This window comes from Oenanthe melanoleuca, chromosome Z (assembly GCF_029582105.1).
Source record: "Oenanthe melanoleuca isolate GR-GAL-2019-014 chromosome Z, OMel1.0, whole genome shotgun sequence".
In the NCBI taxonomy this organism is placed as follows: Eukaryota; Metazoa; Chordata; class Aves; order Passeriformes; family Muscicapidae; genus Oenanthe; species Oenanthe melanoleuca.
This window is the reverse complement of record NC_079362.1, coordinates 75,005,905-75,017,220: the sequence shown is the minus strand read 5'-3', so window position 1 is coordinate 75,017,220 and position 11,316 is coordinate 75,005,905.

Genomic DNA, 11,316 nt, shown 5'->3' with positions numbered 1-11,316 from the left:
TCAGTGTGCAAGCTTAAAATCACTTGGGGTGCTGTCTCCTTGCAGAGCTTCACTGATGCCTGCAAAGAACTCTACCTGTAGGCATGATTACTTATGGAAAAGCTTGGAGGACTCCTCCATGAATAAGGTCTAGCTAGGGGATTCAGCACGATTGGGATAAACTCATTTCTAAGCTGTAGGAAGTAGGCTCACAAACAGCTTTTTGTGCATGGTTATTTACTGGAGATTAGTGGACCAGACTGGTTGGAGTTTTACCTGCTGTGTTCACTCATGCTGTGTGTAACAGCACAGAGCATCTCCTTGGTGTTGGTCACCAAGTGATGGAATTCAGGGTCAAGGCAGACTACACAGCTGTGAGGAAGCACCTTCAAAGCTCAAGGTGTTCAGTGTCCATGCTGTTTTTGTCCTTTGTCCCTTTTCTGAGCAGTATAATCCCCAAACCCAGACTCTTTCACATGTTATTAGCCTGTTCCTGGCTGTTTTGGACCAGCCACCAAGCCCTCTCAGGCACCTGGAAATTGGTACCCATACTCTGCAGGTTGCTGCTACCCAGTGGTTGGTTTTATTTGGTCTTCTTGCATCTTATCATCAACATCTAACAAAGAACTTGCAGAGCTTCTGCCCCACACAGGGCAGATCTGTGGCTGAGCTCTGCTTGCACTGAGGCAATGCTACATCCAGCTGTAGAGAAGCAGGACTGAGACAGTGACACCAGTGATAATTTGCATTGCACTGACTCATTAATGAAAAGTGCTCAGAGGCGACAAAGTTCCTATTAAGCAGAATTAGGCCTGTTTAGTTAGGTTTTAGAGATAATTGCTAATAGTGACACATTCACATTTCTAAAGTGCAAAAACAATAGTTACTTTTTGAAAATGTTAAGACATTTCTCCTGGAAAAGACAAGGGAGAAAGGAATGAATATCTGCTTGAGGAAATGCAGGCACATGCATCACTGAAGAGAAAAATGAAGATTTTAGCTTGGAGCACGTTTAAAAATAGAAAGAGGGGAAAAACATCCAGAGATCCTCTCCGTATGAGGTTGTGTTCCTGCTGGAAGAAAGGGCTGTCTGCTGCAGTCAGCCCTGCTTGGGAGTGGTTTGGTACCTCTGCTGCAGAGATAACTCTCCTGAGCATGTTATCAGGTGTTGGAAACTCCAAGGTCACAGCTGCCAGGCCAGGCACCCTGTTAATGCCTGGTACTGACCTTGAAGGACCTTTTCACTGCAGTCTAAACTGATGGGAGCGTTTGCTGCTGCAGTCCCACCCTTGGCTACACGCCAGTCAGAGATGAGATGTCATGTAGTGAGTCAGAAGCTAAATTGGGACCCCTCTAAAAAAAAAAATCATCACTTAAACATCACAGAATCACCTAATGGGTTGTGTTGGAAGGGCCTTAAACATCATCTGTGTAGTTCTGACCCCCTGCCATAGGCAGGGAGAGCTTCCACTAGACCAGGCTGTTCTGAAGCCTGTCCAGCCTGGCCTGGAATATTTCCAGGGATGGGGAAGCCCAGCTGCTCTGAGCTTCTGTGCCAGGGTCTCACCATCCTCACAGCCAAGAATTCCTTCCTAATACTCCACCTAACCTTGCTCTCTTGCAGTGGGAAGCCACTCCCCTTTGTCCTGACCCTCCAGGCCCTTGTCCAAAGTGCCTCTGCAGCTCTCTCCGAGTCTCGTTAGGCACTGGAAGCTCATGACAAGGTCTCTCCTCATGCCAATCCAATCCACCAGACACTGAAGGCACTTACCTCTACCCACCTCCTGCCCTACAACATCTCATGCACCTCCTGGCTTCAGGTGACCCAGATATTTCCCTGGCCTGAAGAAGGTTTTGGGCCCCCGAGAGCTTGTCTAGTTTTTCTGACTCTACCAGTTGGCCTAATAAAAGATAGGATCTCTCGACAGACACACACCACTGACTTCAAGGAGACCTTGCATGTAGCTGGATCTGCCCAAGATAACCTGTCACTCCTCCGGCTTTGTGCTTATCTGTGGGAACAGGGTGTGTGCAGCGGGAGCCTCGCCTGGGTCCCTGGGTTTCCCTCCCTCTTCTGCACCTGAATGAGCTTATTGTTTGTGCGTCTTTGTCTGTTGGAGGGGAGGAAGGAGGCCTGAAATGAATTGGGTCAAACAAGTTTTTCAGCTGTGTGCAGGTTAGGAGAGGCCACAAGAAAAGAACCACAGCCCTTTGAAGTCAAGCTGCTCCTTTTCTTTTCCATGGGCTGTTTTTTAATTCTGACAGTGAGTGATACTTTCTCAGATGGAGATCAATTCACTGAACAGGAGAACAAAGGCTCTATAAACACACCACTATCTAAGGGCTCGCATTGCAGTGATATATCACTGATGGAAGCCAGGAGGCAGCTCCAGCTAAATCATGTCTACAGTAAGGGCAAACCTTTCACTCTAAAAAACACAGGGACAGGGCAGGGATGAGGGTATCCCCTCTCCATCCCTATCTGCCTTCAACAGGTATTGGTAACTACGAAGAAAATTAATTTAGTGTTCCAGCCCAGCTGGGCTGGTGAAATGTCTTCTACTCCCTGGACATCAGCTTTGTCATTCAGCAGGAATCCCTGAGCTCCTTCCTGCAGGACAGAGCTGCACCCACACTTCACCTCATCACCACCAGCTGGACCCCAGCACCTGAGGCTGCTGAAGAGAACAGAGACAACTCCAACCCTGCCAGAGACAGTGCAGCCAAAGAGTGACAGGGAAAGGCAGCCACCACCACTGAAAACTCTCTGCTTGAACCCAAGTGGCTGTGGAGGTGCTGTCCCAGGAAACTCCCTGCTTCCTTGCTTTCCTGCCTTGTGGGGATAATCTGCTGGGAACTAACTAATGGAAACGAGTATTTTCCTATTAGCTTTATCACTTGTACTTAGATGTTGAGGTACTTTCAAAATGCCTGGTGAAATTCAGTCCATGGAAAGAAAGACTTAATGGCCAGAAGGTCTGCAACTGAGATATGTGTTCTTCAGGCTTCACTGCTCCCTGGGCAGTGACATGAAGGAGGCCACTGTTGATCCAGAAATTCCACAGTCATCGCTCCTCCTTAGTCTTGGTTTAACTTCTGGTTTCCTTTGTGTACAAAGAAGGTCCTTGGGCAGAGTCCGTGGAGCTGTGGCAGTTTTCTCTTTAACTTAAACAGTCCTAAGAGCAGGGACTTGGTCTTTTCCTTCTAGATTAATGCCTAGGCAATGAGCTGCAAACTCACATGCTCTTTCCTGTCTCTCTCTCCCTGCCAGTTAATTATTTTATACAAAACAGAGAAAGAAGCTGAGCAAGCCCCACTCCAGAATAACTTGCCAGGTGGCTCATCTCCTCAAAGCTGGGAAGGGGTCTTCAAGGTCTCCTCAGGCACTTCCAGATTGGTTTGCTGACCCTTGGGTTCATTAGTAAAAGGGTGCAGCTTACCCACAGAACTGTTTTGCAAGAAAGAGTGAGTGCATTAATCTGCAGGAGATGGTACAGCAAAGAATCCTTGGAGGATGGTCTCATCATTCCCATGGTCTCCTCATCTCCTCCCAGACAGCTAAGATGGCCACACCACTCAGGCCATGATGATTTGATCAGCTAAGAACACACCTGCACTCAGGATTAGATTTACCCACTGTTTGCTGTGAGTTCTCTAGCTCCAATGAAGATGGCATTAGGCTGATCTCTAAAACTCTTCCCCTTGTGATGCAGTCCAGCTTTGACCACAAAGATCACCTCACTTGGGATTGAAGGTCTCCTACAAATGTGGAGCACAAAGCTGAGCTCTCCTCTTGCACTTGCATCTATGCAAATGAGGCTCTGCACTCCTATCTTGACACAGGCTGGAGAGCTGGCATCACAAAACTGATTTCTTCCAAACTGCCGCTGGGCCTCCCTATGGACGTGTTGGAAATGCCAGGACACTTCCTTGGGGTTTTTAAAGAGCCTTTCTGGGATGAATAACAGAACCTGCAGAAAGGTTAGCATTAAAATAGCTGTGGAGCAAGAGCATCTGTGGGGGACACATAGCCAGGGGTTCAGTGTCACCGATTCTGTGCAGCTGTCCTACGGCTAATGCAAAACTCTGTATTCTGAAAAGGTCAAAAAGGCAATTAAAGATACAAAAGACCAGCCCTTCCCAGTATTGAAGCAGATGCTCAGCCAAAACATTTGCCTGTAAGATTGTATTTCCTTAAGGTTTATTAACCATTAAGTGTTTTTAGGGACGGGATCATAAAGATAATGAACTGAACGACAAGTAGAGTCAGGATTCCTTCGCAAATTATTCCTGTTGGGTTAGGCAAGTGTTTGAAAAGCAAAAAGCTTTGCTGTGATTTTTCAAGAGCAGGAGACCTTGAGCTCGTCTCTGGCAGCTCTTCTCTGCTCTGACTTGCTGGTGAAGAAGGCAGCCTGCTGGGTTAAGGGGAAGGTGAGCAAAGCAGGCGCATTGAACGAGCAGCAGGATGGTTCAAAGCAAGGACTGTCTCCCTTTCAGCAATGCCAGCTTAAAGAATTGCTTCTCTCCCCACCCTGACTGCTCACTGCATCACCCTGGGCTTTTCAATTGTCCTAGGCAGATCACTGAACTGATCCAGGTGAAAAATAAAGAATGAAGGGGCTGGGGGGGAAGGAGGCGCAGGGAATCCAGGTGGGCAGGGAGGTCTGGTGCCAAAAACAGTTTCAATCAAATTAAGTATATTTTCAAATGCAGTTCAAATGTGTTAGAAACATTATTTTTAATCTTGTTTTACTATGAGTTATTTATTTTTTTCTAGTATATTCTCTATAACTATTAAAACACGATGAATTTCTGGCTAACTATATTTTAGTACATTTTGGCTAGTAGGTGGTGTGCCATCAAAGTGGAGATCATGGAATATCCATCACCAGAGATGAGTAAGAACAAATAAGAAGAATGGGTAAAAGTCACAGCAAAGCTTGTCTGAGGTATAGAGAATGAATGAGCTGAATAAATGATGTTTGTCTTGCAATGACTCTGGGAGAGAAACACATATTTGGGTCACCATATAAATGAGTACCCATTTTTCAGGATTTTAAAACATAAGTGTTTTGCATTATGGAACAATGGAAGTCGCACATGTATTTACCCAATTGTCCCAAATCACAGTATTTCGTGTAATTTAATACAGTGGACAAATGGGTTATTGATGAGTTTATTCAAACTTATTCTCATGGACCCATGAGACCCATGCCCCAGCAAGCACTTTGTAGGGAACCACCCTGTTCTGAAGGATGAGAATGTCAAACAGCATGGAATGAGCTGCTCCCAGCCAGAACTTTCAAGGATGAAGCCTAAATGTGTCAGATAAATAGAAAAGGAAACACCCATTTTTTTAAAAACCAACTTAAATGAAGAAAATCGTGTTGTCCATGACCCAATTGACAGATGTATGCAGTGACCACGAACAAGATTTTTAGAACTAGTGGCTTTTCATACCTCATTTTTTTATCCTTGGAGGATTAATATACACTATGTTTCTCATTTAAAGCCCGTTTGCTATTTGTTTCAGTGGCCAATTCTCTCCAGAGCCTTGGATAAAGAAGCCATTGAGCTGGGCTAGGTAAGCAAATTAAATAAATAGTCTTCCTGCACCTGTGGAGAAGTTGGCTTCTGTCAAAAGGTGAAGCAGTACCTCAATAAACCAGGGCTTCACCTTGACTATGACTGCTCCACAGTTCTGGTAACATTTGCAAATTCAGTAATTAAGGAAATTTAGTAGAGTGTAATAAGCCTAGGACTTTCAAGAAGCTGTTACTCTTTATTTTTAAAGGTGTATGTAATTTAAATACAAAAATCTGCTCTAGGTAAAAACCATTAAAAGGCATCATCCTTGGTCTCCATCCTACTGCATCTCAAGTAGGAAATGTGGACTTTGCTCCTTTGTGGATGGAAGGTTGAAGTCCAGGATGGGGAAATGAAGCTTGTTCTGCTCCCTGACATAGATTTTGGGGATGTCTCTCCTGGAGACTTGTGGAGCCTCTCTGGGAAGGGGTGACTAAACATCCCCACCTCTCTCCCATGGTCCATTCATCCAGAAAACCTGGCTGAACAGAACACCTGAGCAGAGCAGCAGAAATGGTCCATCCCAGGATAACCAGAGTTGCATGAACACCAAGGGGTGACTTCAGGTACCTGAGGGCTGGTGTCCCATGCCCTGTGAGATGCTTTAGGCACTGACATGGAGACTGGTGGGCATGACACAGGGCTCAGAGGAGACTTGTCATGGAGTGGTAGCTGAAGGCAAGGCCAGAGATGGCCTCCAAAATCTCAGTTAACAGAAAAGATCATTTTTTAGGTGAGACAGAGGTCTGAGCTACAGCCACGCTCCTCTCCAGTGAGGATGGGAACCATGTGGGTCATAAGACTCCAGCTGTGCCTGTTCCAACTCCCTTGCAGGGCAAACAATCCTGAAACCTGAAGGTTTCCAGGGCAAAGCAGCTGTATGGAGCCCATGGAGAAGCCCCCAGGACCTCACAACTAGATCAGATCTTGCCTGGCTCCTGCCTCATCCACCACCCAGACCCAGGGGCAGGGCTGCATCCAGTGCAGCAGGGGCTGGGCAGGGAGTAGGGCTAGTGCCCTTTGTTCTCTGATTGTTCCCAGATACCACATGAGATATTAAAATACTTGGCACGGTGGGGAACATGCACTGGTGTGTGTGCAAAGCTCGGAGCACGGAGACAGGAGCCATCCTAATCTCTGCCTTCCTCTCCTTCCCATGGTGGAGAGGCCATTCCATCAACTCAGGCTAGTTCATAAAAGCAAAATAAATTATGGGCCCCTCTCGCTTCTCAATCCCCTACTCATTGTACCTGCTAACAGCAGCTTATGCTACACCCAGGGAAGGCCAATAGCAAACCCATCTGAGGCTGGCACACAACCCTTTGTGTGGATGAGCTTAAGAGGGACTCCCGGCAGAGCTGTGCTCAGCTCTTTTTTCCTGGAGGCAAAACCATTCTTCCCAAAGTACACTGCAGCCCAATCATCCTGGCCCAGAGCCTGGGAACAAGAGACTATTGCTAAACTCAGACAGCCTCTTGAACTAGGGATGCTGCTCCGTGCCATTTCCCCCAAAGGCAGGTTGTGTCAACGCCTTCATTCGTAACAACCTTCCCTCCGCTGGATGGCAAAAGTGTGTTTTTGGCATCTGGATGGCAGCATCATAAAGCAAGACAATCTTCTTGCCAGGACAAAGCAGTCAGATGCTATCTGCACTCGAGTCCAGGAGGCATGCTGTAGGGCTGTGCCCAGACACCCAGTGCAAGCTTTAGATGTCAGAGGCAGGGTGCCGGGAGGAGCAGCCCAGAGCTCCAGTCAGTTTGCCCCAAGTCTCTGCAATGCCATGTTGCCAGATGGAAAATGCTCCCATGGACACCCTGGATCAGTCAGCACATCTCCATCACATACCAACTGAAAGTACCCTAGACATGCTCCTGAGGCACTCCTGCTTTCCCTCAGAAATTGCCTTTGGGATGACGGCATGGAACTCTGAGAAGAAACTCTCCCTGCATGGGAAGGTTGCTCAGCTTAGGAGGTGACCCAGTGTTGGGGGTGCAGGATCTTAGAATCATGAAATGCTTTGGCTGGGAAGGGTTAAAGCTCATCTCGTTCGACCCCTGCCATGGGCAGAGTTACCTTCCACTGTCCCAGGCTGCTCCAAGTCCCATCCAGCCTGGCCTTGGGCACTGCCAGGGATGCAGGGGCAGCCACAGCTGCTCTGGGCACCCTGTGCCAGGGCCTGCCCACCCTCCCACCAGCAATTCCTTCCCAATATCCCATCCAGCCCTGCCCTCTGGCACTGGGAGCCATTGCCTGTGTCCTGTCCCTGCATGCCTTGTCCCCAGTCCCTGTGCAGCTCTCCTGGAGCCCCTTCAGGCCCTGGCAGGGGCTCTGAGCTCTCCCTGGAGCTTCTCTTGTGCAGCTGAGCACCCCCAGCTCTGCCAGCCTGGCTCCAGAGCAGAGGGGCTCCAGCCCTGCAGCATCTCCGTGCCTCCTCTGCACTGGCTGCAGCAGCTCCACGTCCTTGTGCTGCTGGAGCCCAGGGCTGGAGGCAGCTCTGCAGGTGACGTATTACCTGAGCACAGGGGCAGAATCACCTTCCTTGACCTGCTGGAATCTATCCTATCCTATCTCTGCCACCAAAGGAAGCTTTTCTGGAGGAGCAGGGAGTGGGTGCCTGGGATAATTCTCACAGGAGCTTTCTTCTTGTTATTTTTTTTTAGGCCAGCTTGTGTTGCCCCTCTCATAAAGAGCCTTCAAACAGCACCTACTTGTTTCTGACTCCATCACAACACTCACTTCCAAACCTTCTGCTCTCCTCAGCTTTCCTGACTTCCCCAGTTCTTATTTCCAGTGCTGGAAGCAGCCATTCCATACTCCAGCCTTTTCAGGCCTGAATTGGATCGTGCCTGCTGCAGACAGTCCTCAGAGAACTGAGTTGTTAATCTGTGACCGGATCTGTTGAGCACATGCAAGCCATGATTTTCAGAGCTTATAACTAATTCAAAATTAAACAAACTTTCCTGGAAGTAGCAAATGGCACTTTTTTGACAGCAGGGCCAAATTTCATGCTCTTTCTTCAATAGATGGAGGCTTTTCTCTGTTATTACAATTTCATGGAATTATTCCTTTTCAAAACTGGGCAAAACACTGTGCTTTCCCCTCATTCTTGGAAATGGACATAATACTTTGGCTGAAACTTTCCAGAGAACTTCAGCCTAAGGCGGACATCTGGCATGGAATTTTTTTTTTTAATTTTTTTTTTCCCAAACAATTAATAGACAAAACTTTTAACTGAATTACCAGTGTCCTGAGTGCTGGGCTGTGTTGCGCTGCTAGCTCTGGATATGCTGAGGATATTGCACTGGCTCTGTAAGTGAAGTTTTAGGGTCTTCTGCTGCAGGAAAAGGTAGGGGAGGGCACAGCCACGAGAGGGAGTGCAGTTCCTTATTCTCCCCACGCAGCACAGCCCCGCTGCTCCTAATCACACCAGCCCTCTCGCTATGAGCAGTTTCTCAGCTGTGTGTGGGTCTGGGGCTGTGAAGAGTCCCACATGGTGAGAGTGATGGAGAAAATGACAAAGAATCGTAATACACTTGTGTCACGTCTCACAAAGGGCCCACATGAAATGTCAGGCTATTTCAACACTGGACACCTTGCTTCTGAAACAAAAAAAAAGAAACAAAAATTCCAAAACCAAAAAAACAACCCAGGAGATGGAAAGTTATCAGGAGATTCAAAGGGGTCTTGTTGCTGGATATCTGTAGATTGGATCTGAAGCCAAGGATGGATCCTAAAGAGGACACAGGGCACAGTGTGTCTGTCCCAGCTCCTTGCAGCACCAAAGGAAGGGGAAAGAACAGGTCTTGAAAAGCCACTTGATAGCTAGAAGCAGAATTCAATCCACAATGATCCTGGCCTCCCTGAAGACACAAGAGAGGTGATGGGCTAATTCAGGGGAATCGGAACCTCATGGGCATAGCTCCCAGCCCAAGTACTTCTACATGAATGCTGGGGTCAGTCTCATTTTCAAGCTGAACAACTCAATGGGGTCAGAACTGAAATGGAGTTTTTTCACAGAATCACAGAGTGGAAAAGACCTTTTGTCTAGTCCAGCTGCTCCCTCAGCAATGTCAAGTGCCACATCTACAAGGCTTTGAAATCCCAGCAGGGATGAGGACTCCACTACTGACCCGGACAGCCAGTGCCAATGCCTGACCACCCTTACAGTGAAGAAATTTTCCCCAATATCCAATCTAAAATCCAACCCATGCTTCACATGGAATGTACAGGAGATGATACACGAGATTTATTTGCATCCAAGCAACACTGCAATCACTGTGTGCTCTGGACATGTTTTATGAGGCCAAGTATGAAACATGCCATCAGATGGGACCAAGTTATTTTAATATAACACATGCCGGCCCATGAACTGGGCTGTTAAATCCTTCCCCTACATGCTTATGGCCAGTCCATGTGACAGAGGAAAATGTGTCTGTGGGACTTGCATGTGTATGGTTTAAAACACATTTTACTTCCCAATAGGAGCATCTCAAGAGCTCACACAAGGCCAGCAGGTTGGCAACTGAGGCTGCTGGGTGAACAGTCTAAAGGAGAGGTTTGGGACAATGCTCTTTGTCTCACTGCTGGGGTTGTCTTCTAGAAAACAGCAGGATGGTCACAGCAGCTCAGCTGAGGGACAGCTGACCATGAAGCCACCATATTTCAGTTGTACTGGCTGGGGAACTCGAAGCCACTGAGCCTTGACAGGCATGGACATGAAAATTTTGCAGGCACTGGACTAACCACAAGAGGGGGATCACAGTGAATGCAAGAGATGCAAAAACAGTCTGGAAAACATATTGTAGCCCCAGAATTCAAGGGTATGGGTCTTCCTGCTCTGCCCACTTTATCTCCTGTCCACAAAAACAACACTTGATATTTCACTTAAAATTACAAGTGAAGGAGAACTGCACTTTGTCTGCTGGAAAACAAAGACCATCTCTTTGTACTAAGTATTTCAAATACAGCCTTTGAAAAATGTCTGTTTTCATTGGTCATAGCACACACATCCTTACCCAGGCTCTCACATCCTTATAATCAGGCCAGAAAATGGGCTTTATTCTCTTATCCTGTGACTTTTATAATTGATGTACAGTCAAACCCATGAATATCACATATATGACCACACAGGATTACTGGGGACAGCAGGCACAGGCGTTAGAGTGAGGAGGACACGCTGCTGGGATTCCAGATATCAAATAATCACCATAAGCTGTTGTGAGCATTGGAAGATGTATAGAGACACTGCACAGCCAAGCAGGATCTGTTTTTTCCCTCTCGGAGGGGTGGCACGCAGACACACTAGTCATGGCAACTGTCATCTGGGGTGTGATCAGCCAGGTTTTTAATTGGCTTGCAGATGTTGTGCCCTGGCTATATATATTATTTTCACTTAAGTTTATGTCAGCAGGAACAAGACTCTACTAAATTTATCCCCTGTGCTCAAGACTAACTGCACAGGCCTTGAAGGGTATATTTAATAGGAGGTAAACCTCATCCACAAACAGTCTCTCATTTCAGGCCTACAAATGAGATATTTTCCAGTCCAGTTTAACTCCAACCCTGCCCCTTCCTTCCACAAGCCCCAAATGACTGTTTTCTCCTGATTCTTTGGTCACTGTGTAAGTGTGATATCCCTTGGCAGAGCCTACAAAAGAGCTGGGGAGGAATACGATTCTGCCTATTTGGCTCCTTTTAGGGTTAAAGCCAGGATGAGTTTTGTGCCTAAAGCAACATCCTTCACGCAAATGC